This window comes from Mus musculus, chromosome 11, assembly GCF_000001635.26.
Source record: "Mus musculus strain C57BL/6J chromosome 11, GRCm38.p6 C57BL/6J".
NCBI classification, from domain to species: domain Eukaryota; kingdom Metazoa; phylum Chordata; class Mammalia; order Rodentia; family Muridae; genus Mus; species Mus musculus.
Window position 1 is genome coordinate 94,131,529 of NC_000077.6, and position 25,211 is coordinate 94,156,739.

The 25,211-nt window shown below is 51.4% G+C and overlaps 2 long non-coding RNA genes across 8 annotated transcripts in view; one reads left to right on the top strand and one right to left on the bottom strand.

Annotated features, from left to right (window-relative positions):
- Positions 1–1,927: 1,927 nt before the first annotated feature.
- B230206L02Rik (RIKEN cDNA B230206L02 gene) lies at positions 1,928–24,242 on the top strand. Of its 3 annotated transcripts, NR_167699.1 has the most exons (6): positions 1,928–2,027; positions 6,959–7,135; positions 18,308–18,437; positions 19,810–19,884; positions 23,928–23,969; positions 24,049–24,242. It is a non-coding gene; the product is annotated as an RIKEN cDNA B230206L02 gene (long non-coding RNA). The 3 variants fall into 3 exon arrangements; NR_167700.1 differs by lacking the exon at positions 18,308–18,437; NR_167701.1 differs by lacking the exons at positions 18,308–18,437; positions 19,810–19,884.
- Positions 8,866–25,211, bottom strand: part of Gm35338 — a 32,278-nt gene continuing 15,932 nt past the window's right edge. For 2 of the 5 annotated variants that reach the window (XR_001780296.2, XR_880140.2), the window contains exon 3: positions 23,227–24,321. This is a non-coding gene — a long non-coding RNA (predicted gene, 35338). Of the gene's footprint in view, positions 9,840–23,153; positions 24,322–25,211 lie in introns of those variants that run through there. The other 3 variants (XR_001780294.2, XR_001780295.2, XR_880138.2) reach the window with 3 other exon arrangements.

Consider the following 25,211-nt stretch of genomic DNA (forward strand, 5'->3'; position numbering starts at 1 on the left):
CATGGAGCAAATTTCCATGAAATGGATGTGACCCCAAACAGAGGTGACCCCTGAGGCTAGTGGCTTTTCTAGAACTCCAGACCCCTCAGATCCTCACCTGCACTCAGGCACTCAGGGCTTCTCCTTCCTCCAGGGGTCCATCACCATGGTGAGGAATGCGATGTCCTCAAGACGAGACAGAGGGTGAGCCTGTATGAGTCCCCAGCCCCACAAGGTAGGCAGTTCCAGAATGGGATCTCAGGGTCACTGTCAGTTACCTCGGGGCAGACACCTGGGTTATCTGAGAGGCTCTGATACCAAGGCTGTATAAGACACCCTAGCAGAGCTCTAGAGGTCAGGCGGAGACCCTAGAGACCATTTGGGGACACCAGGGAGTCTCAGGGCACTGGTTTACATAGGAATGGTGTTTGTAGAGGCCAAAGGAGAACATGTGACCACTAGACAGTGCTGCAGAAGCTTCCTGGCCCTGACAAGGTATTCCTGCCTCTGCTCCTCAACAAGTTCACCTCCCTCCCGGGGCTGCAGGCTGAATCTAAGGAGAGCTGAGAGAGCCATTTTGTACCTCACTGCTCTCAGCTTTCCCCTAATGAATTCAGTGCCAGGGACTACATGCAGATCCAGTGGACAACAAGGCTCATGAAACAGGATGGGGAGTGTCCAGGTCTGGGTGTCTTTCCAGGGCCTCTTTGTCCTTGTTGAAAGAGTTGAGAAGTCAGCATGGACTATTCTAGAAACTTCCCTGGGCTGGGCAGGGGGACAAGAACCCAAAGATCATTACAAAAGCTGGAGGTCAGGCCTGTGCCTGTCAGCTGGCTGGCCCGTCTTCAGTTCTGTCCTGAGCCCTAAGAGGCTTAGAGCATCATGTTTGGTCCTGACCCACTAAAAATGTCTAGCGGTACCCACTCTCCATTTGTGACAAGAGAAACGGGTTCTAGATGCTGCTAAGTGTCCGCTGGGAATACAAAAGCAACCATCCACTTGAGAGCCATGGCCTTAGAGGACAGGTGACAAGGACTCCAGGAGGGTCCATCCACCTCATGCTAAAAGCCTTTTCACCAGCAGTTCTTGCTGTGGCCTCTTCAGGGAAATCTGGTAATGATTATGACCTAGGCAGGTCTCCTACCATTCATCTGAAGGGAGTGTGTGGAATTCAAGTCCTATCCACAGGGTGAATGAAGGGAACATCTTCCCACAGGGAAGAAGGCCTGGATAACAGCAAGCTGGGGTAGCCTGTACTTCACTTCCTGACCCTAAGAAGTACATGGCCACTAAAGGTACAAGGCCACTCAGGGCAGCTGAGTTGCACCAGAGACCCCTACCCTTTGGAACTTCTGGAATGAGGCCTTGCCCCTCAAGCAGGTGGCTGTATGCTCAGCCCCATTTGGAACCTTGCACATGGCTTCCCTGACTCAGACTGCTGTATGTGACCTGTGCTTGTCACATCTCAAGATTACTTCCTATGGCTAATGACCTGGACACCTGGCAGGTGTCCCTCCCCCTGAAGGCAGGGGATGGGCCTAATGAAGCCAGCGGCAGCTTTTAATTGTGGGTTCTAGAGTGGAATGATGGGGGAGGGAGACACACTAAAACTTCCAGGAGCTTCCACATCCTAGCTGGCTCTGCAGTGTATTGTAAAGACACTTGGTATTCAATGCCCCTGTCAGGTCTCAGTTCCTTGTTTATAAAATAGAGGCTTTGGAGAACAGGGTGTGTAAAATTTTCCTGTGCCTAGGAACATCCTACATGATAGGGTTTTCAGGTACATTCTGTCACTTGGGTCACACATTATCCTACCAAATGACTATTCTCACTCTCAAGTTATAGCCAAGGAAGCTGAGACTTGCCCCAGGTTACAAAGTCAGCAGGTGTTGGGTCATGTGATCGGGTCTGGCCCATAGGTGGCGCTGTTGAGCACTCCAGTGGCTCTGTAAAAAGGCCAACTCGCTGGAGGACGGAAGGGTGGCCTGAAGACTGAGGAGGGGCAGGTCAGGTGCCCAGTCCAGAGAGGAGGAGTTGAAGATGACAAGGTTCGGAGCTCCAGGGACTGGGTGGTGGCAGTGCTATTAATGGAAACAGGGAAGTCCGGAGGAGGAGCAGGTTTGGGCCCAGGAGGCGGAGTTCATCCTTAGACATGTTGACCCTATTATGCTAACAGTGGGCTATTTCGGCTGAGGTCTAGCCACAATTCAAGGAGGAAAAAATTAAGGCTTAGTAAATATTCTTGACCAAAGCCAAGCTGCTCTTGCTATGTCCCATGTTCCCTGGCCTGGGCCTCAGGCTGCAGTGTTAGGATGGCAGCAGCCTAGCCCCAGCCCCAAGTTCAAGCCCTAATCCAGCCGCTGGGGGTCGCCACTGTGCACAGACTGGCAGAGCTGCCAAGGTGTGCCAACCGAGAAGAGGGTTTGGAGCCAGGATTCCCCTCACAGGAGACAGAGGTCTCTTCCCTCTTTGTAGAGGTAGCAGAGGCTCACGAGCAGAACCGAGTATCAGGCAGGTTAAGCTTTCCCCAAGAGCCTGATTAACCTTCTCCATCAGGTCTCGGTGACCTTGGAGCCAGGAGGGAAAAGCCACAGAGCCCCCTCACCTCTGGTGCTTTGAGAACAGCTCTCCCAGTTGCCCGGGGCGGGGGGCGGGGGCGGGGGGGACACAGTGTTCAGGGCTCTAGTGACCTCGCTGGGAGCAGGATCCCAGCTGTTTCAAGCCTCCACATGTCTCCCTTGACATTTGCGTCAGCAACTCTGCCCTTTGACCTTTCACTCCCCAGAGAGGACGGTGGAGGCAATCGGGACTAATTATTTGCAGTTCGGTGTGTCCAGCAGTTTATTGGGGTTTGACCTGGCTCTCTGGTCTCCCCCACCCCAGCTTTATGGTCTTGGTCTCCCGAGGAAGTTAAAGAACCAAGGGCAGGAGTGGTTCCTCTTGGCCTCCTGGTGTTGAGAGCCAGGTGGGAAGGTACGCTTGTAAAAGGGCTTGGAGAGGTGTCCCCACGCAGGCACGCACGCCCAGCGCAAACTCTGCCCCCCACACCCTTGGGCCAGCCTCCTGCTGTGCTTGGACTTGTTGGGACATGTCCCCAAGTGGACTGGGGCCAGGAGAAGGGGATGCCAGTCTCCTGGCTGCTTGCCCAGGCTGGAAGGGGGTGGAGGTTGCAGGACTCCGAAAGAGCTGGGGGTGGGGCAGGTGCGGTGGAGTCCATGGGGCTCCCTAGGCCCTGGGCCCATGAGGTATCTGGTTCCCTCTATATTTGGCCTTGACATTACTAGCATGCCCTCTCAGAGGGGCAGGCGGCCAGCTGTACCCAATGTCTCCTCACAGGGACCGGATTATTTGAGGGCTCTGGGGGAGACAGTTGTAGCCCAGGAGGGCTGAGAGGCTTAAGAGGACATTTCCCCACAGATCCCGGTCAGAAAGGAGTCAAGGATAGATGGCACAGATAGATGGCCCTGAAACTTTTCTAAGAATTCCCAGTACACTCACTGGAATGTTCCTTTTGCTCAGGTTCCCCGAGGAAGCCTAGGCTCTGTGGCATGGGTGACGTGGGGCATGATCCCAACCTCTTCCCCAGGAGAGGTTTTCTAGGTATCCTGGTACCCTCAATAAAAATAAAAACAAAAAACCCAAATAACCACAGATCATTTTATGCAGTAGGCACCTATAATCCCCACATTGCAGGGGCTGAGACCGGAGGATCACAAGGTCCAGGCCAGCCAGTGCGGTATACCTAATGAGACTGTCTCAGAAAAAGATACGAAAAGGGAGCCCCGTCCACATACATACAGAAAACAACTTCGTTATAGATTGAGTCACTGGAGGAAAGGGTGGCTGGCTGGTCCTCAGTGTTAGCGGTCTCTCTGATTACTATTTCCAAAAAAGCAACTGGGATCGGCCAGCAACTCCAGCTTTCCAATATGCTGAGTGCACTCATGCAGGCCAGAGGGACTAGGAGTGTCCCTGTCCCCGTGCCCCCCACCCCCAGGGGAAAGTGTCTTTCAGACCCTATGTCACTTTGAGAAAACCTCACACTTCACTATACTGTCTCCTTTCTCCTGCTGAGGGCAGAGCCACACACGGCAGCAGCTGGTCCTAGGCATGGTTGGTAGACTCTTGTTCCAGGAAATGTTAGTCCTTCCACTCCTTGGCCAGAGCCCAGCACCAACAGCAGCCAGCCCTGTTCTCGGAGACCCTCCCGAGTGTTCCATGGCTAGCTGTGGTCACCTTTGTGGTCTCAGTGCTGGTCGCCTTTGCTTCCCTGTGCCCTCCCCTCCCCCGGCCTCAACAGCAACAAGCAGGTAGCAGGTAGGCTTCACATCTTACAGGCTGGAAATGCAGAGGGCTGCTGCATTGCTGGCTCACTATTGGCTGCAGGACCCAGGCTGTCCTCTGAGAAGTCACATGGCTACCACGCTCCCTGAGAAAGCTGCTGCTGTGGCAGGTGTCTGGATCAGAGAGGCTCAAGCGCCAGCCACGGCCTGGCCCTGTGATCTGAGACTCATTGTGAATCTCTCTCCCTTTGACTTCAGTTTCTCAGTCTATAAAATGGGTGTATGAATAGCTTGTCATGGGGCCTAGGGTGAGCACTAAACCAGAGGATGTTTGTGAAAGTCCTTTGTGGACTACAAAGGTTATGGAGGGTGGTTATTATTCTTATGGGAAACTAGTAAACAGTAGGAGAAAGAACACCCCCAAAGCTGATCTCAGTTTGTGGGTACAAAGACCAGGCTCACACCCACCAGGTCTGTGATCTGGGGTCCCCTCCAGCCCTGCTGAGGAGCCAGTCTGAGCCAGTAATCCGTGATGCCTTGGCTGGAAAACAAACCTTCTGCTGGAGTAGAAGCCAGCCTCTGGCCTGTGGTAGGAGGAGCCCAAGCTTCTAGCTACAGTGATGGGGGGGTGCACAGCTACTGGTGTTGATTGCCCCCCACTAGTAGGAAAGTATATGGAGGCACTCCTTTAGACGGGTTTGAGAGCCATAATGCCTAGGGCCCAGAGAAGGCCCAGGGCTCACTCAGTCTTTAGTGGCTAAAATGCCACTGTGTAAGACACAGTAGGGGACCTGCTACCTCCTACCCCTCTCCTGCCCTGCCCCATTCCCAGCCTCACCACTTTAGTGAGCCTCAGTTTCCTTATCTGTAAAGCAGGGTTAGGTGTCCTTCCCCAAGACCCCTGGGTGTGCAGGCCCCAAGAACCCTCAGGAAGGAAACTGAGGCCCGGTCACCTTGGAAAAGGAACAACAGTTTTGGCCTTGACCAGTGGCCAAGGGGGCAGGTCTCCTGGCCCAGTCAGGCTCCAGGTCCCCACCCCCTCAGCCAGCTGCTCGGCAACCAGTTGTCATGAAGTCATTGCCACCTTCAGTCTGGTCTGCCCGAGGCATCCCCCTTCCCTCTCTTGCCCTGCCCCGCCCCGGTGCTGACATCCCATTTGGCAAAACGGTTGGAAAAGCCGCTGACTCTTCCAGACCCTGAGTTCATTGACTGGGCAGGGCCCACTGGCCACAGGACTGATCATGAGGGAGAGGCCCTTACTGGGGCCCCAAAGTCCCCCAGCTCCACCTGCCAAAACCTTCCTGTAACTTTTGCCTACACCCCACAGTCCACCACTGTTACCCATGTTCTCTTTCTTACACCCCCACGAAGATCCTACACACAGCCTCCCATGTCCACCACCTCCCAACACACACATCTTTATACTGTGTGTAGTTCTTGGTCATCAATGGTCTCTACAGCCACAGACACACCTATCCTTGATCTGTTCCCTTGAACCTCACTAGATCAAAAGACACCAGGGCTGAGCCAGAGGAGGATGGAGAATGGAGTAGTGTGAGTCCGGTAGGGATGTGGGGAGGTGGGGAGTTAGACTGGTCCAGAAGGTGGCTAGAGAAACAAGCGCTGAGACAGCGCTTCACAAGCGGGGAATCCCGCCCTGCTCACTGGTGGAGCCAGGCCTAAGCTGGTAAACAAGGAGGGTTAAGTCACACAGCCAAAGTGCTGTCCAGTGTTTCAAAGTGTGCGAGACTGAAGCACAGGCTGGCTGCGGTGGCATATTCGGCTCACTGACTAGAGGCAGACCAATCAGAGTTTGAGGCCAGCCTGCTCCACACAGAGTTCCAAGCCAGCCAGTGCCATACAGTAAGATCCTGTCTCAACCAAACAGTGTAGCCTGTCTTCCTACCACACTGTGCCCGAGCCTCTCCGAACAGGCAGAACCAGCTTCAGCTGGCCTGTCCACAGCCTTCTCCAGGTCTGCCACCCAGATGGGCACCAGGCGAGACTTTCACCCTCTGCACTGGGGGCAAGGTCATTGGAAGCTAGCCAGGGGAGGCCCTGTTACTGAGCCACAGCCTTCACTGGCTTAGAATGTGGCGTGGAGCTTAGCCTTGCCCGTCCTTGGCAAACACTCAGCCAAGGCTTCCATCTCCCAAGACACCCTCCCTCCCTCCTCCCCCTCCCCCCTGTCTTGCTGGTCTACTCCAAGTCTTATACATAGACATAGAAACCCTGTGCTGCTGCCCCGCCTCAGGCTTTTCTGTGGACTTTCCACTGGCAGCCCCACAAGCAATAACTTCCGGGAGGTTCCTAGTAGAGGCCCAACCGAATGGCTGAATGAGTGACTAAACTGGGTGTCTGCCCCCTGCCCTGCCCTGCCCTGCCCTCCCCTGCCTTCCCCGAGACCACTGGTGGGAGTTCTGGGGTCCAGTGGGAGAAGCCCTCAGCCAGGAGCTGGGAGATCAGTGAGACGGTTGGGACCTGCCTCTAATGTGCAGTGTGGTACTAGGGATCGCATCTGCACAGTTCCTCCAGGCTGTCCGCTTCTTTCTCTCTGGCTGGGATTGGGCACCCTTTGGAGCAGACCCGGGCCAGGGAGTCCTATATTGTAAATAAAACTGCTACCCAGAATAGTCCAGAACACTTGCCACCCGGGAAGCGAGGCAACAGGAGTAATTGTGGTACCTTCCCCCTAGCCGCACCCCACCTCCCCCCAACTCACTTGGGACTGGATCCACCCTGAGGAGCCTCGGGTCAACATCCTGTTTCCGGCAAGCCCTCCTGGAGGCCACACAGAGGGGTGTTTGTTCGTAGTGGGCGACGGGAGAGATGCTAATCACGTTGGATAGCTGGTCCCAGCTGAAGGTCAGGAGGTAAGGCGACCCACAGTTATAAATAACCGAGCCAGGCTGCTGAGGGCAGCTTGCTGGATCCGCGCCCCTCTCCGGCCGACCGACCCGGATTGATTTCTGACCTCCTGGCTGCCACGGGAACTTGAACCCCAGAGAGCTGAGCGCCATGACCTTTGGGGGTGGCGCGCAAGGTCAGGCCAGGCCGCCTGGGCTTCCCTGACTCCTAAATTCAGGCAGATGCACCTTTGCCACTCTGCAGAGGCCTGAGTTGGAGGTGGTTGTGCATGGGACTCAACCCCCACCATCAACACAGGTACCTGTACCTCTGCATCCCACCCACCAAGCCCTAGTCCTCAGCCTGCTCCAGCTGAAACTGGAAGACCCAGCCTTCAGAGCCTGGCCCGGCCTCCAGACACCTGATCTGATGTGGGGTTGATTCCAGAGCCATGTGTTCTCTGCTGGATGGAAACAAGAGTCCCCCGTCTCACTTTGGAAGGCTTAGTGAAGAGATTCTAGTGGCAACAATCTGGCTGCTGTTTGTGTGCCTGGGAGGCAGGCACCTCTCCTTGTGTCCTATGAACAGAAAAGGGAGGTGGGTTTATCCTGCCGGGGGGGGGGGGTGCCTTTTATTTTTAAAAACAAAAACTTTTGGGGAGGAGGGGGCCTTGAGTACATTACACAAAAGTGTGCAGCTGAGGGACACATCACAAGTTACACAAACTGGTGTGGCCAAACCAAGAAACAGCGCCAGGCAGGTGGGATGCAGGGCTGGGGATGTGGCTCAGTTGGAAGATTCGTGAGGCCTGAGTTCCATCTCTCCGGCACCTCCCATTGTCTGTAATCCTAGAGCTCAGAAAGTAGAGGCAGGAGCATCAGAGTTCAAGGTCACCCTTGACTACAAATCAGATCTGAGGCCACCTGGATTCCATGAAACTTTGCCTCAAAAAGAAAAAGAACCAGCACTCGGGAGGCAGAGGCAGGTGGATTTCTGAGTTTGAGGCCAGCCTGGTCTACAAAGTGAGTTCTAGGACAGCCAGGGCTATACAGAGAAGCCCTGTCTCAAAAAACCAAAAAAAGAAAAAAGAGAGAGAGACACACACTCAAACCAACACTGAAAGCTCATCAGGACTCCTACTGACTGACAGCTCTAAGGGTTGTCCTTTCCCCTCAGCCCACCCTGTAGCCCTCTAGGCTGTGATGGCCAGTGTATGACAAAGCCCACGTGTAGCATGGAATTATGCTATACCTACTGTGTAGTATGGGTTTTTTTTTTTTTGCCCAGTGTCCTGTCTATGAAGGCCTACCATGCTGTCTCGGGCACTCTCAGGCCACTTGTCTTTCTGGGAACTTGTCACTGTGTGACTCTCATAATTTAGTCACCCTTTTTACTGTTGATGGATGTTGGGGTGGGTTCCAGTGGCCGGCAACAGGGCAGAGCATCATTGGGCCCACTCCAGCTTCTGCCCGAGAATCCATAGACCAAGCGTGTCTCTTCAGCTCAGAAGACGCACGAGGGCTAATTTTTCGCCACCATGGTGGCAAGACAGCCCAATGGTTTTGGTTTTTTATTCTAAAATGAGAGATTTCTCCTCCTCCTCCTCCTCCTCCTCCTCCTCCTCCTCCTCCTTCTCCTCTTCCTCCTCCTCTTCTTCTTCCTCTTCTCCTACTCTTCCACTTCCTCCTCTTTCTCTCCCTCTTCTTCCTCCCCTCCCCTCTCCTCCTCCTTTTCTTTTAATGGAAAATGCAGAAATATAAAAAAGAAAGAAATACCACTGTTCCTACTGTTTAGAGTCACCCATCAGACGACAGTCAATGGCTGTTTTCTGAATCTCTTGTAGGTCAAACTCAGGACCGAGAGAGCTTGTCTCCCCTCAGGCAGCATGAAAGATGGGCTGAATCTGGCCTGCAGTAGCATCTTCCAGGGAGAGACTAGGCACCCTCTGCTTGCTCCATAACCTCCATCACTTCTCCTTGCCCCTGCGTCCTCCATCTTGCTTCTAGGCCTAGAACTCAGGCTTACCGTGTGCCTCCAGCTCAAAGGGCAAGCAAGCCTTGGGTCATCATCCAGATGGCCTGAAGGGTTTATTGCAGTGGGGGAGATGGGCGAGTATAGAAGACTACAGGAGAGACAGTAGGGAGGGGTGGGGCTGCTGTAGGGAGGTGGGGTCAGAGTCAGCTCTCTGGGAGGTCTCACAGGCCTGACCTTTGCCCTCCATCCCAAGGGTTAAGGAGAACTGGGCTTTTTACTTATTTGCTTATTGTAGTTCTGGGGACTGAAGCTGGGGTCTCCCAGGTACACGGCAGGCACTCTGCCTATGAGATATATAGTGTCAGCTAAGTTGCCCAGGCTGGCTTTGAACTTGCTATGGAGGCTAGGCAGGCTTTGAACTTTTGGTCTTTCTGCATCAACCTCTGGGATGCTGGCCTCACCGACCTGTGCCCCCACAGTCAGCCAACAATGTGTTTTTTTCTCATTCTGCGGGTGCTTTTGAGCACAGGAGGCCAGAAGAGCAAAGGCCCAGAGTATAAACAAGTATAAACAGGGGGTGGAGGTGTCTGCCTTACAGAGAGTGGGAAGGAGGACAGACTCACAGACCTGGGTGGAGGTGTGATCAGCCAAGACCTGGGGGATTTCTTTCCCTTCTTTCATGCGTTTGAATCCACTTCTGTTTGAGAATTTCTGGAAGCCAAGTCAGACTTTAGAACAGAGCCAGTCCTGGGAACTCTAAGACAGAAGAGATATTTGTTCATTCGTTCATTTATTCATTCATTCATCCTTTCATCCATTCATTCAATGTGGGTGGACCTGCCCTGACATATGTTTCCCTTAGAAAGAAGATCTAGCACAGTACATTGCCATGCCTGAGCCCCCAGTGTTCATACAAAGTCAAGGACTGGCTCCCCTCCGGGCTGCCTCCCTGTCCAGTGGCTGAGGTGAGCTCCTTGGGCTGGAGGCAGGCTGAGCAGCTCCTGTGAGCCCAGAGCCTGTAGCTAGAGGATGCCCAGGGCAGTGGTAAAGAGTTTCAGCCCCACCCTCTCCTCCTCCTCCCACTGGGCCAGCTCTGCCCCCTGCTAACTCACCATCTCCACTTGGGTTAGTAATGGGGCCGGCAAGCCTAGTATGCTCAGAGGCAGCCCCAACCTGCCACTCCTCTAGTCTCCTCCCTAGTTGGCTAACCACAATCACCTCCCTCCACACAGTTAGGCAAAACCCCGACTGTCATCATTGCTCATCGAGTATCTATGCCAGAAAATGGTGGGAGGAGGAGGAGGAGGGAGAAAGAAAGAAGAAAAAAGTAAGAAGAGAAAGATGGAAAGAAAAGAAATAACCAAAAAGTGCATTGGCATGGTCTTAGAAGCACCCCTCCTTTGAGAAGATTCTCTATTAATTTTAACTATATGCGGGCGCCTAGAAGACAGAGGAATTGGATCTGCCAGGAGCTAGAGTTACAGGCAGTTGTGAGCTACCAGATGTGGTTCTTGAAAGTCAAACTCCCCGGGCGTGGTGGCGCACGCCTTTAATCCCAGCACTCAGGAGGCAGGGGCAGGCGGATTTCTGAGTTCGAGGCCAGCCTGGTCTACAGAGTGAGTTCCAGGACAACCAAGACTATACAGAGAAACCCTGTCTCAAAAAAAAAAAAAAAAAAAAAAGTCAACTCAAGTCTGAAAGAATAGTACATACTCTTAACTGCTGAGCCATCTCGTCCCACCTGAGCTCAGCCAGCTCACTGGATGCTTAACAATAGCACCTGCCCTCATCCTAACATCTGCTCTCAGCCATTCCTGATGTTCCTAACACCCTAGCCAGAGTGATTTTATTAAGACAGAACTCTAATGGCACCATTTGCCTGGTTTCCCTGTCCTTGTCCTTCTGAGGGGAAGCTAAAGTCTTTGTGATGGCCTCTTTTTGTTGTTGTTTGTTTGTGTTATTTTGTTGTTGCTGTTATTGTTGTTGTTGTTGTTGTTGTTGTTGTTGTTGTTGTGATGGCCTCTTACCATGGCCACTGCACCACCTCACCACCTCACTGCCTATACTGCTATATGGTTCAGCTGCTGGCTGCCTCAGGGCCTTTGCACAGCCATCGCCAGGCTTCGCTCCTCAGATCTTCCCTGGGGTTCTACCTTATCTAGGAGCCTTCCTTCAGGACCTCCATGTTGAAAACCAAAGATCACTTCTGTGCCCAGATGTTGCTTTCTAATACCATTCTGTAATGAAAGTTCCCATGGCCTCTTCAAGAAATGGCCACAAGAAGACCCACAGAGTCAACTAATCTGGTCTCATGGGGGGGCTCACAGAGCCTGGGCTACCAACTAGGGAGCATGAAGGAGCTGGACCTAGACCCTCCCTCCCTATTTGTAGCAAAAGTCCAACAAGTAGAGCAGGAGTGTGTGTGTGTCGGGGGGAGTTGTCTTGGTCTCTGTTCCCTGCCGTTGGATCCCCTTCCCCCTCCCTACCTGGACAGCCTGGTTGGGCCTCAGAGGGAGAGGATGTGCCTGGACCTGCTGGGACTAGATACCCCAATGAGGGGTGGTACCCCTTCTCTAAGGAGAAGAGGGGGCAATGGGGGGAAGGATTTGTAAGGATGGGGCTGGGAAGAGAGGAGGGGAGGGGTCCATGATCGGGAAGTAAAGTAAATTTAAAAAAAAAAAAGGGCTGCTCCTTGTACTTGGGTGGGATGGTGGGGGGAAAGAGCCTGGAGTATCTCAAAGCATCAGAGAGGGAGGGAGGGAGGGAGGGAGGGAGGGAGGGAGGGAGGGAGGGAGGGAGGAAGGAAGGAAGGAAGGAAGGAAGGAAGGAAGGAAGGAAGGAAGGAAGGAAGGACTGAAGACAAGAGCCCCGGGAATGTGGGTGTGTCATGCTGGAGCAACTGCTCAGCCCAGCAAACAGGACTGGATCATAGCCCAGAGGTAAAAACACATTTACCAGCCTGAGACACATAAATGACTGAATAAACCAATCAGTGGGAGAGAAGAGCCAAGGTGTCATGAGGCGTGGAATGTAAGGAGCTTGTTAGCAGAGAATTCACAGCCTACACCAGCCAGGGGCTAGGTCATCAGTCAAGATAGCAGTGTGGACCCCAGTCATGAAGAAAATGGCACTGCCCCTTTGTGACCTGGCTTCCCAAGGGCTTACAACCTCAATTTAGTTTTGTGAGGAACCAGCACTTTTTTGTTTGTTTGTTTGTTTTGTATTTTGAGACAGGTTTGTATGTAGCCTTGGCTGGCTTTAAACTTCTGTATAACTGAGGATGGTCTTAAACTCCCAATTCTCCTGCCTCCACCTCTGGGATGCTGGAATTATAGGGGTGTACTATACCATCCCCAGCAGGCAAATTCTCATTTTTAAGGATATCTACAAAACACCTGACCAGGATGCCTCTAAACTACTAGAGTCATCAAGATCGAGGGCTGGGCTGGGCTGGATGGGCGAGAGCTACCGTGGCCTAGAGAAGCCTCTAGAGAGAAGACAATGGGATGGAATGTGGCTGTGGAGGGATCCTGAAGCAAAAAGGGATTCGATGAACAAAGAAGTCTGGTGAAACCGCAGCAAAAGTTTCTCTGGGTAATAATTACCATTGGATATGGCAACACTCACTGGAACCCTGACACCCGAGAGGCTGAGGCAGAAGGATGCTAAGTTTGAGACCAGCTTGGGCTATGTAGACTCTGGCTTAAACAACCACCACTACCACCATCCATGGCACTAGATGTCCGATGTCATTGATGAGAGACTGATGGGGAAGTCCTCGTACTGTTCTTAATTTTTGTATGGATCTACAACTACTCTAAAGCACACTGTTGTTCGTTTGTGTGCTTTTAAATCACATTCTCTAACATGAGCATAGTGAAGCATACCAGTAAGCGAGCCCTCAAGAGGCAGATACCAGAAGATCATGAGTTTGAGGCCAGCTTAACCTACACAGTGAGAGCCCATCTTCAAAAAAGGGTCAGTAAGAGCCAGCTAGGCAACTCAGAGGGTGAGGCAGTTAGGACTGCCCGCCAGGCCGAGTTCCTTCCCTGGAACTCATGGAAAGTTGCGAGAGGAGAGTTAACTCTCCATCCCTGACTTTAGCAAGCATATCAAGGAATGGGCATGCCCTCTTACCCCGTACATACATACACTAATGATAAGGCAAATATTTTAAAAGCAAGTAAATAAAAGCAAAAAGAAAGCAGCATCCCCCCCACCCCCGCTCTGCCGCGCCCCTCCCCTGGCTTTTTCCATTTGTACCTTTCGCCATTTAAACTGCAGTACATTGACCTCACAGAGTCTGTGACCTGTACTCCCTCTCTGGATTTAAACTCTATAAAGGCTTCTGCCTGCCCACTGCTGTGTGCCCAGAACCTCAATCAGTCTGACAATAAATATTTGTTGAATGATAAATTTCCACAGATAGGCTGTTAGCTTTTCCAAGTGCCCCTGTGCCTAAATACATTTTCTATTGTTGTAAAATAAACACGAGATTATGCTGCAGTGCTCAGCTCTTTGTTGGATCCGGATCGCTTTTGCCTATTTGTCCTTTTCCAGCCTATGCTGTTATTTGCAGGCCAGCAAATGGTTGAGATTCAAGAGGCAAAGGCTTTGGGGACGTCTCTTCCTCTGTGTCAGCTCTGCCAGGCTGCCACATGGGCAGGAGGGCTGGAGTGATGCCAGGGCCATTGGAGGCCACTCCCTCCCTCTGACATCAGATCCGTGGGCACTAGATCCTGCTTGGTGGTGAACGGGGTGCGTCAGAACCCAGGGATTAAATAGATTTTGAAATCCACTGGCTTGTCTTTCACCAGCCAGAAGGCACATGCCTGGACCTTCTGACAGCTCAGGCACTGTGGAAAACACTGTGTGCATACACAAGGCAGTGCCACTCAGAATGGGTCACAGCCAGGCACAGAAAGATGTCCCTGGACCACAGGGCTCTGAGAAGCTAAGCCCCAAGAAAGGGCAGGCAGATTGTGGGCTGGGAGCAGTCAGCTATTTTTCTGCCACTGTTGTCTGATTTCCATAAGATGGGACCCAGGGCCTTGCACAGGACGGGCAGGTGCTGCACCATACCTGTTCTGCTGGTGACCTGGGCAGGCCTCAGGGGACCCAATATGTTAGTGTGTGTGTGTGTGTGTAATAGGGCAAACAAAGGGTACCCTACGTTTTGCACTTAGGAGCCATCTGCTTTCAAATCCTGCCACTCTGTCTTCCTTCACGGTAGCAACACGAAAACTACCCGGAGGCTGTGTGACATTTGAGTGCCAAGGATAAAAATATGCAAAGAATATGTGCCTCTGGAAAGTGGTCCGCGTGCTTCCTGGGGCCTTCAGCTCCCCTAGAAACCAAGATTCCACCCCCACCCCAGGGTCCCATTTCCACGGCCTCATTCATGCTGTAAGGATGAACCTGTGTCATCTGAGTGTCCACACACAGGTCCCCTTGCTCCGCATCTGGAGGAGCCCCAGTGTGCACAAGTTGGTGTTGCAGTGTACCTGTCTGTGCTTGCTTGAGCTCCAAAGCATGGCCCCGTGCGTCCATTTGGCTGCTTTGTGCTTGGCTTCCTCGCCGTTTTGAGTGTGAGCGTGTATGGTGCGTGGGTTTATGTGGATGTAGAACGTGTGCGAAGCTCCTCTGTTTTCGTGGGTGAGAGGATTCTGGGAGAGACTCCCACAAGTTGTGTGCATGCTCTTGCAGAGATGTGCTGGCTGGCTAATGTGTGAGCTTACGTGTGTGGCTCTGTGGGTATGTGCCTAGGCATGAGCACATGTGTGCCGATGCCCACAGTCAAGGAGGCCCCACACACCCGCTCTGGCAAGTCTGCCGCCCTACCCAATGTTCACATCTTTTTGGCAGGATGGCTGGGCCCTTTCCTATCTCACAGCTGAGCTGGCTTCTGCTTTTCTCATACCTTGAATTTCTCCTGCTCACCTGAAGTTTGCCAGAATTCTCACTTGTGTCCCAGAACCCTAGCTTGCTGTTTTGAAGATCCTCAAAAGGACCAGGTTCCTGGGTCAATGTAATTTTGCTGAAGGTTGCATCTAACTCACCTCCATGGAGAGAGGCATAGTAAAGGTCCTTCGAAGGTCGGAAGTGAAGAGACCAGAATGAGTTCAGCAAGGGACTTCAAGGCAGAGCCGCAGGAGAATGCACATGTACACATCTTATAGACGCCTCTTCCAGAACCCTCTCACCCACAAAAACAGTATTGCAAGCAAGATCCAAAATGGTAACCTTGGTGGAATAGAGGCGTCTGCAGTGTCACAGGAAATGCACAGCCTCCCTGCTGTGAGCTTCTGTCCGGATCAATCAATGCCTGGTTGGTCAGTAGACAGGATCCACAACAGTAGAGACCTCTAGCTTGGGAAGCTGAGGGAACCCTGGGGAGCCACGTCAGGGCACCATTCAGTTCCCACCCCCAAGCCTCCAAGCAGTGCAGAAGTGACATAGCCCTGGCCAAACTGCCATGGCAGGTGACGTTCTGGGCACAAGGAGGGAGTGCTATGTGTTCTTTGCTTGGAGACAGAGTGAGAGCTGCCCATAGGAGGGAGACTGAGGCACTTGGGTACCTGCACCTTCCCCAGGACTACACGTCCTGCCCCTCAACATTGTACATGCCAAATCAGACACTAGCCTACCTCAGGCCCAGGATCCCAGGCAGCCTCTTGGTGGTCAGGAGACCTCCAAGCATCCCCTCCAGTGGGGGTGGGGTAGGGAGAGCTCGGGCCTTCCTACCAATCCTTTTATTTAGTGTGGGGATCAAGACTCTGTATAGCCCTGGCCGTCTGGAACTCTCTCTGTAGACCAGGCTGACCTCAGACTCAGAGGTTCGCCTGCCTCTGCCTCCCGAGTGCTGGAATTGAAAGTGTGCGATACCACTACCTGGCATTAACCAGTCCACTCTTAATCTAACCACTGCTTTCGGAGAATAAGATGGTTTAGATGGCTCTGTGCTCTCCGTCCTCCAGTAAAACCGAACGAATCCTTCAAATCAGGCAGACATCACAAAAACACAGGCTCTTTGTATGATGCAGATCACACAAAGTAAAATACGATTTAGTACAGCCCTCCCCATCCCCACCTTAGTTCCACAGCATAATTTATCATGTTAATAATTCACTATGTCTTGCTGGGCATGGTGGTGCACACCTTTCATTCCAGCACTCAGGAGGCAGAGGCAGACGGATCTCTATGGGTTCGAGACCAGCCTGGTCTATAAGATGTGTTCTAGGGCAAACACAACTATGTAGAGAGACCCTGTCTCCAAAAATAAATAAACAAACAAACAAATAAATAAATCACTATATCTCTCTTGAAGGGGACACTGGAATGAGACCTGGGCCTTGAGACTGCTATACAATGCTCTGGACCACTAAACAGTCTCCTCAGATTTTTCTTTTTTTTCTTTATCCTTTTTTAGATTTGTTTTTGTTGTAGTTTGAAGACAAGGTCTTGGTAAATTGCCTAGGTTGCCCTTGTGTTCACCTTGTAGCTCAGGCGGGCTTCCAGCTTGCAAGGTGGGGCTAGCCTCAGCTGCCCCCTTCAGTAGCTGAAAAGCCTCGACTCATTTGGTTTACTTTTGTTTTTTTAAGGGGTGTGTGTGTGTGTGTGTGTGTGTGTGTGTGTGTGATATGGCTCAGCCAATATAGGGACTTGTGGACAGTCGTGAGAGCGTTGACTCCCGAAAGCTGAACTTTGGCTTCCACATGAATGCTTGGCACATGGCAATATGAGCTCTCTCTCCTCCCCACCCCATCCCCCACTCCCACCCTACCCCCGAGAGAGGAGAGAGTTTGACAGCAAGTCCAGTTACTAGTTGAGCCATCTTAATGCCCACTCCCCACCCCCGTCCTTTGTTCCTTTTTGAGACAGGCCCTTATGAAGCCCAGGCAGGCCTCGAACTCACTAGGTAGCTGAAGCTAACTCTAGATGCTCCATCCTCCGGCTCCCTCCTCCTCCAGCCGGGATTCCAGATGTGCACCGCTAAATTCAGTTTATGTGGTGCTAGGAATGTAACCCAGGTCTCATATATTTCCAGCACCGTTTACAGATTTAAATAAAACAACACAGACACAATTATATTCTTTATATTTCCTCGGCTTGCTTAAAAAAAAAAAAAAAAAAAAAAAAAACCAAAACAACTGGATCTACGTCAACACATCTCAGACTACCCTACTTTCTTTTAAATCAGCAATTCGATGTTCCTGTCTGCTCCATCCCTTCCCTGGTGAGAGGCGTGCTGTTTCCTTTCCTTCTTTTCTTCTTCTCCTATTTCTGAAGGCATAAAGGTGCAACGTGCGTCTTCCAGCAGGTGTTGGGGATGGGGCACGCGGGTGAAAGATGCACTCCCCCCACCCCCGGCGCCGCGCACGCTGGGTTCAGCGGCGGGTGGAAATCACGAGGAGGCTGGGACCACAGAACCCCGCGGGTCCCGCGTCGCCCCCGCCTCTAGCAGCCCGGCGCTGCCGTTTTTAGCGCGCCTGGAGCGGGGAGTACAGACTCCATCACCCCCGGGAAACGCGGCCATCATATTTTTGGTTGCACAAGCAAACGAAATTAGAAATCTGGAACGCGCTCAAGACCTTCGGAGGGGGGCGCGGGGCCCAGGACAGAGACAGGGATTAAGCGAGTTGAGCGGCAAGAGGATGGTTTCCTCTTTTAATTTAGGTTCCATTGGCTCGGTTACGTAAGCCCGGTTACACAGCCGTGACTGCGGGTGGGCTGTGGCCCGAGGCCGCTCGTTCGCAGAGGGCTCGGGGCTGCGGGCGCACAGCACTACCCCCTTCCCCTGCACGGAACAGGAAAGCAGCCAGGGACACATGGCCCTCCACTCTCACTGCCCTGGAATAACAAGCCTTTGGAAGCCACCAAAATGTATGGCATTGTGTGGCGAACAGTCTAGTGAACCATGAGGCAGTCGTATGGCATATTATAGAGCAGAAAAAAAAAAAAGTGGGGGAGGGAGCAAGTGAAGGATGCACCCGTCTAGAATAGTCACAAAAGCCAGTTTGAGAACAGCAAGAACGCAGGCTGTCACTGGTGTGAAAAGACAACACAAAGAGGTCTCTGCCCAGTAAAGCCGGCAAGGGGAGAGGCAGGAAAGCACGCCCTGGGCGATCCCTTGAGCAGGTCCCCACAGCGCTTGCGCACACTACCACTTGGCTGCTGAGGTCTACCAATTTTTTTTTTTTTTTTTTTTTTAATACCCGTCCAAGGTGGTTCTCTGTCCCTCCGCTTTTGAATCTGGACTGACCTTAGGGAACTTGTCAACCTTTGAATTCAGAGGAAGTGATACTGCCTGCCTCATGAGACCTGCTGAAACCGTATTCCGAAGCTTTCTTCTAGGTATTGTGGGAGGTCCAACTGGGTTTGGGGGACAGTCTGTAAGAAGTCCAAGTACACTGAGGTTGCCTAGCCTGGAGGCAGGTCACAGCACTTGAGTGGCAAGCCCAGGTGACTCTAGCCATATTACACTTTTGGATCATGGCAGCCCATCGTAGACCCCAGGTGAGAAGCCTCAGGCCTTCCCAAACTCCAGCTCCACAAAACCACCAACAAAGCGAGATAGTACACTTACAGCACAAGACGAAAGAGTGACCTCACAAAGTAGAAGTATTTGTGTGGGGCTGGGGGGGGGGACCTACAGCAATGAGTAAGCGTGGTCTCTGCCCCCAATAAACTAATAATTTAATGGAGAAGCCAGACACAGAGCAAATAATTATAAAATAACACGGCAAGCTCAGCAAGGGAGTCACGCCCAGGTAATAGGGGGATGAGGCTGAAGAGTCTGTAATCTAGGCGGGTGGGTGGCTTTCCTGGAGCAGGTGACCTTGGACTGGCTTTGAAAGGTGAGTAAGGGTTGACTAGGTTAAGGGATGAAGGAAAGGTATCTGGGGAGGAGGAGGAGGAAGCGAGAGAGATGAGACCCAGAACGATGGCAGGGTGTGGGGGAGCGGGCTTTATGGGAGCTGGAAAAGAAAGCCAGGTAGACCCGGCAGGACCTCAAATCATGGGACAGTTTCCCCGCAGGCCAACAGCTTAGATTGACAGCAGCTGGGAGGCATCAAGGCTGACTGGAGGCGGACCTTCCTGGGAGCAGCGGGAGGATGGGGGTGGGGGGTGGGGTGGATGTGGTATGGGAGGAGGGTGGACCAAGGCAAGGTAGAAACCAGAAGGGGATGTGGGTTCCAGAACAGGGATCGAGAGAGATAGGGCGTGAAGAGCAGTTAGGGAATCGTCAGGCCTGGGTGCCTGGCTGGGGTGTTATGGGTAGCGTTCAGCTTTGGGTTTCTGACTCAGGAGCATAGAATGGCCGATGCACCAGCCACTTAGCCTTGAAGCAGAAGCCAGTGTGAGTCCAGGAGGGGCAAGCCTGCAGCTGTAGCATTGATGTGGTCCAGTAGGAAGCATCCCCAGTGCCATGCTGAGAGGGAGGGACTGGGATGGGGGGGCGGGGCGAGGAGGGAAGGCACGTGGGGAAGAGCTGTGCGGACAGCAGCTACTACTCACAGTGTGTCAGTGAGTGAACGGTGGGGTGACTGCATGAGTGTAGGTGGCTGTTGAGCTCATCTGGAGTTGGGACGTGGGACAGGCCCTGGGGCGGAGGACGGAGGACTCTGGTGCTGCAATTGTCCGGGGAGGTTAGGGTGGGAGCCAAGGGTGATGACAAAAGGCCTGATAACTCCTGGTCATGATTTCCTGGGGTGGGTCCCCACAGGTAGGCCACGAGAGAGCACGGGAACAAAACAGAGACATCCAGAGAGTCAGATCTGAGAAACAGCACAGTGCCGTGGTAAGCTGACACACACACACACAGTATCATTCGATTGAATCCTCACTGTGCCAGGCATTGTACCTGACGCCAGGATTGAACCCTGTCCCTGTAGGGCTCAGATTAGACCCTGTGGAGCTCTTCCATTTACCACAACTGGACGAGATTAACTTAGTCAAGGTTATGGGGGCAGGGGAATGTTTTTTGTCTGACTCAAGGCATAGGGGTACGAGGCCACCTGATCAAGGAGCACAGGTTTGTGTGGAGTCGGAGAAACAGTAAAATCAGGTTAGGCCAGTCTTCCCTTTCAGGGAACCTGGACTCCACTGGGACTTTGGAAGGCAATAGGGTTCTTGTTATCAAGACAATGTGCACCTCAGGGCTGGGCTGAGCCTTGGCACTTAATGTCCCCTCTTCACTGTGACTGTCGGGACAGTCCCCAGCAAGCACTTCAACTCATAGGGCATTTCACTCATGTGAAATGCCTTCCAGGCCGAAGCTCAACTGTGTGCTATAGCAGCCTGCCCACTACCAGCCCATTGTACACATGGGAACACTGAGACCCAGTGGGGTGGTTATCTACCTGAACTGCCAAGGAAAACAAAAAGCTTCAGGACTGGGCCTGTTGAATCCCAGAACTTGAGGGCATAGCCATGTCCCACAGTGCTGCCACCAGAGTGGGTATGGGAACAAAGTGAGCCTGAACCTGTGGGTGGGGCCTCGGAACCCAGCTCTAACTGGGGAGTGTCACAGGCCTGTGGTCAGAATAGGCATAAGCTGTAGTACGTTTTCAGCATACCCCAGGGCCCAGACATCTCCTGCCCAGGACTTGGGACCTTCCTTCTAACCCTCAGCTTATCCTTCTGAAATAGGAAATACTTAAGTTCAGCACACCCGACCCTTTACCTTGCACACTAGGAAACAGGCACAGAGAGGGAGAGAGCTATTCAACCCCACCCCGTAAGCCTGTGACAGACCCTAGGTTAACTAACAGAGGGGGGTCCATTTTCCTTCTGTGGGTTAGACAGGGCATGACCTCATTGCTCTTCCTAACACACACACACACACACACCATATGCAAACACATACACATGTATGCATTTGTACACATGGGAACACTGTGTATACATGGATATACCACATACAGGCACACAAATGTACACATATATCACACACATACCATACACAAATACCTGCATGCATTTGTATATACATGGATACATGTGTATACACATATACCACATACAGGCACACATATGTACACACACATCACACATGCACACACTACACATAAGCTATACATATACACACAGCACAAAGCAGCTAAAAACAGTACCATTCTGGACAGTGCAGGGGAGGGTGTTCGTATACTAGGCAATGGTAGGGACCACGACAAGATGATAGGTGCCGGCCTACCTGAGGAGGTGGCCATGTTTGACTGCAGTTTACAGAAGCTCCCACAGCTGTGGTTCTCAACCTGTGGGTCACCACCTCACAGGGGTCAAATATCAGATATCCCGCATATCAGATATTTACATTACGATTCGTAAGAGTAGCAAAACTGAGGCTGGAGAGATGGCTCAGCGGTTAAGAGCACCGACTGCTCTTCCATCCAAAGGTTCTGAGTTCAAATCCCAGCAACCACATGGTGGCTCACAACCATCCATAATGAGATCTGACGTCCTCTTCTGGTGCATCTGATGACAGCTACAGTATCCTTATGTATAATAAATAAATCTTAAAAAAAAAAAAAGCTAATAGGAGGCTGTCCTTCCCTGCAGTCCTGATTAAGGCCAAGGACAAAAAGCCTGCTGATTTAAAAAAAAAAAAAAAAAAAAAAAGGAGTAGCAAAATTACAGTTATGAAGTAGCAGCAGTATAATTTTATGGTTGGGGGTCACCACAGCATGAGGAACTGTATTAAAGGGTTGCAGCTTTAGGGAGTTTGAGAACCACTGCTCCACAGGGAAAGCTTGTCTAGAGACCCCAGCTGCCCAGTAAGATGTCTGATTGGAACAGTGGCAGGTCCACACACTTCCCTCTCAAAATAGCAAACAGCTTTGCTTGCCTTCAAAGACACAGGTGTAGGAAACAGACTAGGTGGCTCAGGACTCTACCCCTAGCACTAGAAAGGTAGAGGCAGGAAGGCCAGAAGTTCATCTTTAGCTACATTGAGAGTTCTAGGCCAGCCTGGGCTACATGACCATTTCTAGATAGATTAAATAAAATCAAGTCATCCCTCCATTCTGAGATACACTGTCTGCCAGGCCCCCACGGAGGAAGACTAAGATGGCTGTCTGTGAATTCCAGGGGACCCTAATCCTGCTGGTCCCTCTCCTTGTAAACCTTAGGGTTCTTGAGCTGGCCAGCACATCCAGAAATCCTGATGCCCTGGGTAGGAGCTCAGTACAGCCCTCTTTTTTTTTTTTTTTTGGTTTTTCCAGACAGGGTTTTTCTGTATAGCTCTGGCTGTCCTGGAACTCACTTTGCAGACCAGGCTGGCCTTGAACTCAGAAATCCACCTGCCTCTGCCTCCCGAGTACTGGGACTAAAGGCGTGCGCCACCACGCCCAGCTAAGTACAGCCCTCTTAAGAGAGCCACACAGGTTATTCCAAGGCGCAGAGCAGCACCGACATCGTTAGAGTAGCTGGTTAGAAATGACTGCCTGAATTAGAGTTCCCAGGGTGGGGCTGAGCCGGGGTTTTAACAACCCTCTGGGAGGTTGAGTGGCTGGTACCATTTGAGCAACCATCTCTGACCCAGGAGGTGTGAGGCTAGGAACTCCAGACATCTGACCAGAGGTATTTCATAAGAGATATCCAATTTAGACACTCTTTGAAAGAAAAATTAAAAATCTTACTCATTAATTATAAAGTGTCAAGAACCAAACAGATACAAGCTGGGTCGCTTTCTCTTGTTCAGTTGGAAACCCTCTCTCCCTGAGTCCAGAGTTGTGAAACCTACTACTACCACCCCACTCATTTTTTTGGGACAAGGTCACAGTGTCCTTCCCCTCCCCACAGGCACATGCTCGGCCCCCCTGTGTTGCCCAGGCTGGCCTGATTTCCTAGGCTCAAGTGTTCCCCTGATCTGAGAATGCAACTGTGACCACCATGCTCAGTTTCCCCCGTTTCTCCTTTATTTTATTTTATTTTATTTTATTTTATTTCATTTCCTCTTCTTCCTCTCCTTCTCTCCTTGGTCTTTTGAGACAGGATTTTGCTATGTAGGCCTAGCTAGCTTGGAACTCATTGTGTAGCTCAGGCTGACCCAAAGCCCATTGCAGTCCTCCTGTCTCAATGCTGGGATTACAGCTGTACCTCTCCACACCCAGGTTTTAGACTCTCATTTTATTTTTAAAGATTTGTTTATTTATTTTATGTACGTGAGTACACAACACTGTAGTTGTACAGATGGTTGTGAACCTTCATGTGGTTGTTGGGAATTGAATTTTTAGGACCTCTGCTCTCTCCAGTCAACCCTGCTCACTCCAATCGGCCCTGCTCATTCCGGTCAACTCCACTTGCTCCAGCCCAAAGATTTATTATTCTACATAAGTACACTATAGCTGACTTCAGACGCACCAGAAGAGGGCGTCAGATCTCATTACGGGTGGTTGTGAGCCACCATGTGGTTGCTGGGATTTGAACTCAGGACCTTTGGAAGAGCAGTCAGTGCTTTCACCTTCTGAGCCATCTCACCAGCCCTAGACTCCCTTTTCCATCTGGGGTCTTGAATCCTGATACACAAGGCTGGCACTAGTAGGTGCTCATTAAACATCCTCTTCTACTCTCCCCTTTCCTCTTAGAATGTTCAGAGCAATGGCTACTGCTGTTTTGATTTGTATGAAAGCTAGCCTCGTTGTTCAGCTACACTCTATGGGAGTGGCCAGCTGTCCGGGATTATGAATTATTGTGGCTCATCCTAGGGCAACCTATTGTCCTGACTGAAAAGCCTATACCATAGCCAGAGATAGAAAAGGCAGTGCATGAAGTCATAGGGGAATCATGCTGGTAATTGAGTTCATCTTGGTGATGTGCCCTGTTCTATTTTCTTGGTTCTAGGATCCATCATTTACCTACCAAGATAACTACCTTACTTACCATGTAAGTTCCTGGTGTGAGTGGAAAAAGATAAGTCGTTCTCATGTGTGCATATGCCATAAGAGATGTCTCTATCTTTTAGAAACGTGAACGATGCAGGCGGCTAGAGGGCTCGCTCGGTAGCTAAAAGTGATTGCTACACAGGGGCAGCAATCTGAATTCAGTCCCCAGGAGCCATGGAAAGCAGGAAGGAGATGACCAGCTGCGTGGTTAGCTTCTGACTTCCCCACACGTGCTGTGACCCACACCCACACCAATAAATATATTTCTACTTTATGCGTATTAGTGTTTACCTGCTTGTATGCTTCAGTACAGCCCGCATGCCTGGTGCCTTCAGAAAAGCATGTCGAATCCCCTGGAATTAGAGTTACATACAGAGCTGCCATCTGGGTACTGGGAATCGAACCTGGGTCTCCTAGAAGAGCAGCCATTGCCCTTAACCACTAAGCCAACTCTCCAGCTCCTAACAAGTTTTTTAAAGATAAAGATGTGAAGCCTTCCTTCAGTCAAATACAAGGAAACTGGGTTTTCCCACGGTGAAGGCGAATAACAATATGGGAAACCATCGCAAGTCATATCCATGGCTTACGGATTCTTTTTTAGGTTTTCTTGTCATGGGTCTAAAAACTTTTTAAGCTGGGTAGAGGTGGCGCATGCCTTTAATTCCAGCACTTGGGAGGCAGAGGCAGGCGGGTTTCTGAATTCCAGGTCAGCCTGGTCTACAGAGTGAGTTCCAGGATGGATGGCCAGGGTTACACAAAGAAACCCTGTCTCAAGAAACTAAAAATAAAATATAGTCAAATCTGATGGTGCAGGCTCGTGATCCCAGACACTTAGGAAGATGATGTTGAAGGACCAGGAGTTCAAAGCTAACCTAGGAGCTATGTGAGTCTGCACAAGAGCAGAATAGATAATGAATATGCAAAATAAAGTAAAAGGAGGAAAGGGGTCCTGTGGAGATGGCTCTGTTGGCAAAGGCTTGCCCTGCGAGCATGAAAACCACTCAATGCCCAGAACCTATGTGAATAAAGGTGTCAGGCTGGATGTTTCCATTTGTTAATCCCAGGGCTGGTGAGGAAGAGATGGGTAGATCCCTGGGGCTTACTAAATAAACAGTGGGAGGCTGGTGAGAGACCCTGCCTCCAAATTCACTGTGGTGCTAGGTTGACACATGTATTGTTATTGGAGGGCAATTTAGCCATATCCACGAACATTCAAACCACATTTGTCATTTGAGCTATATAG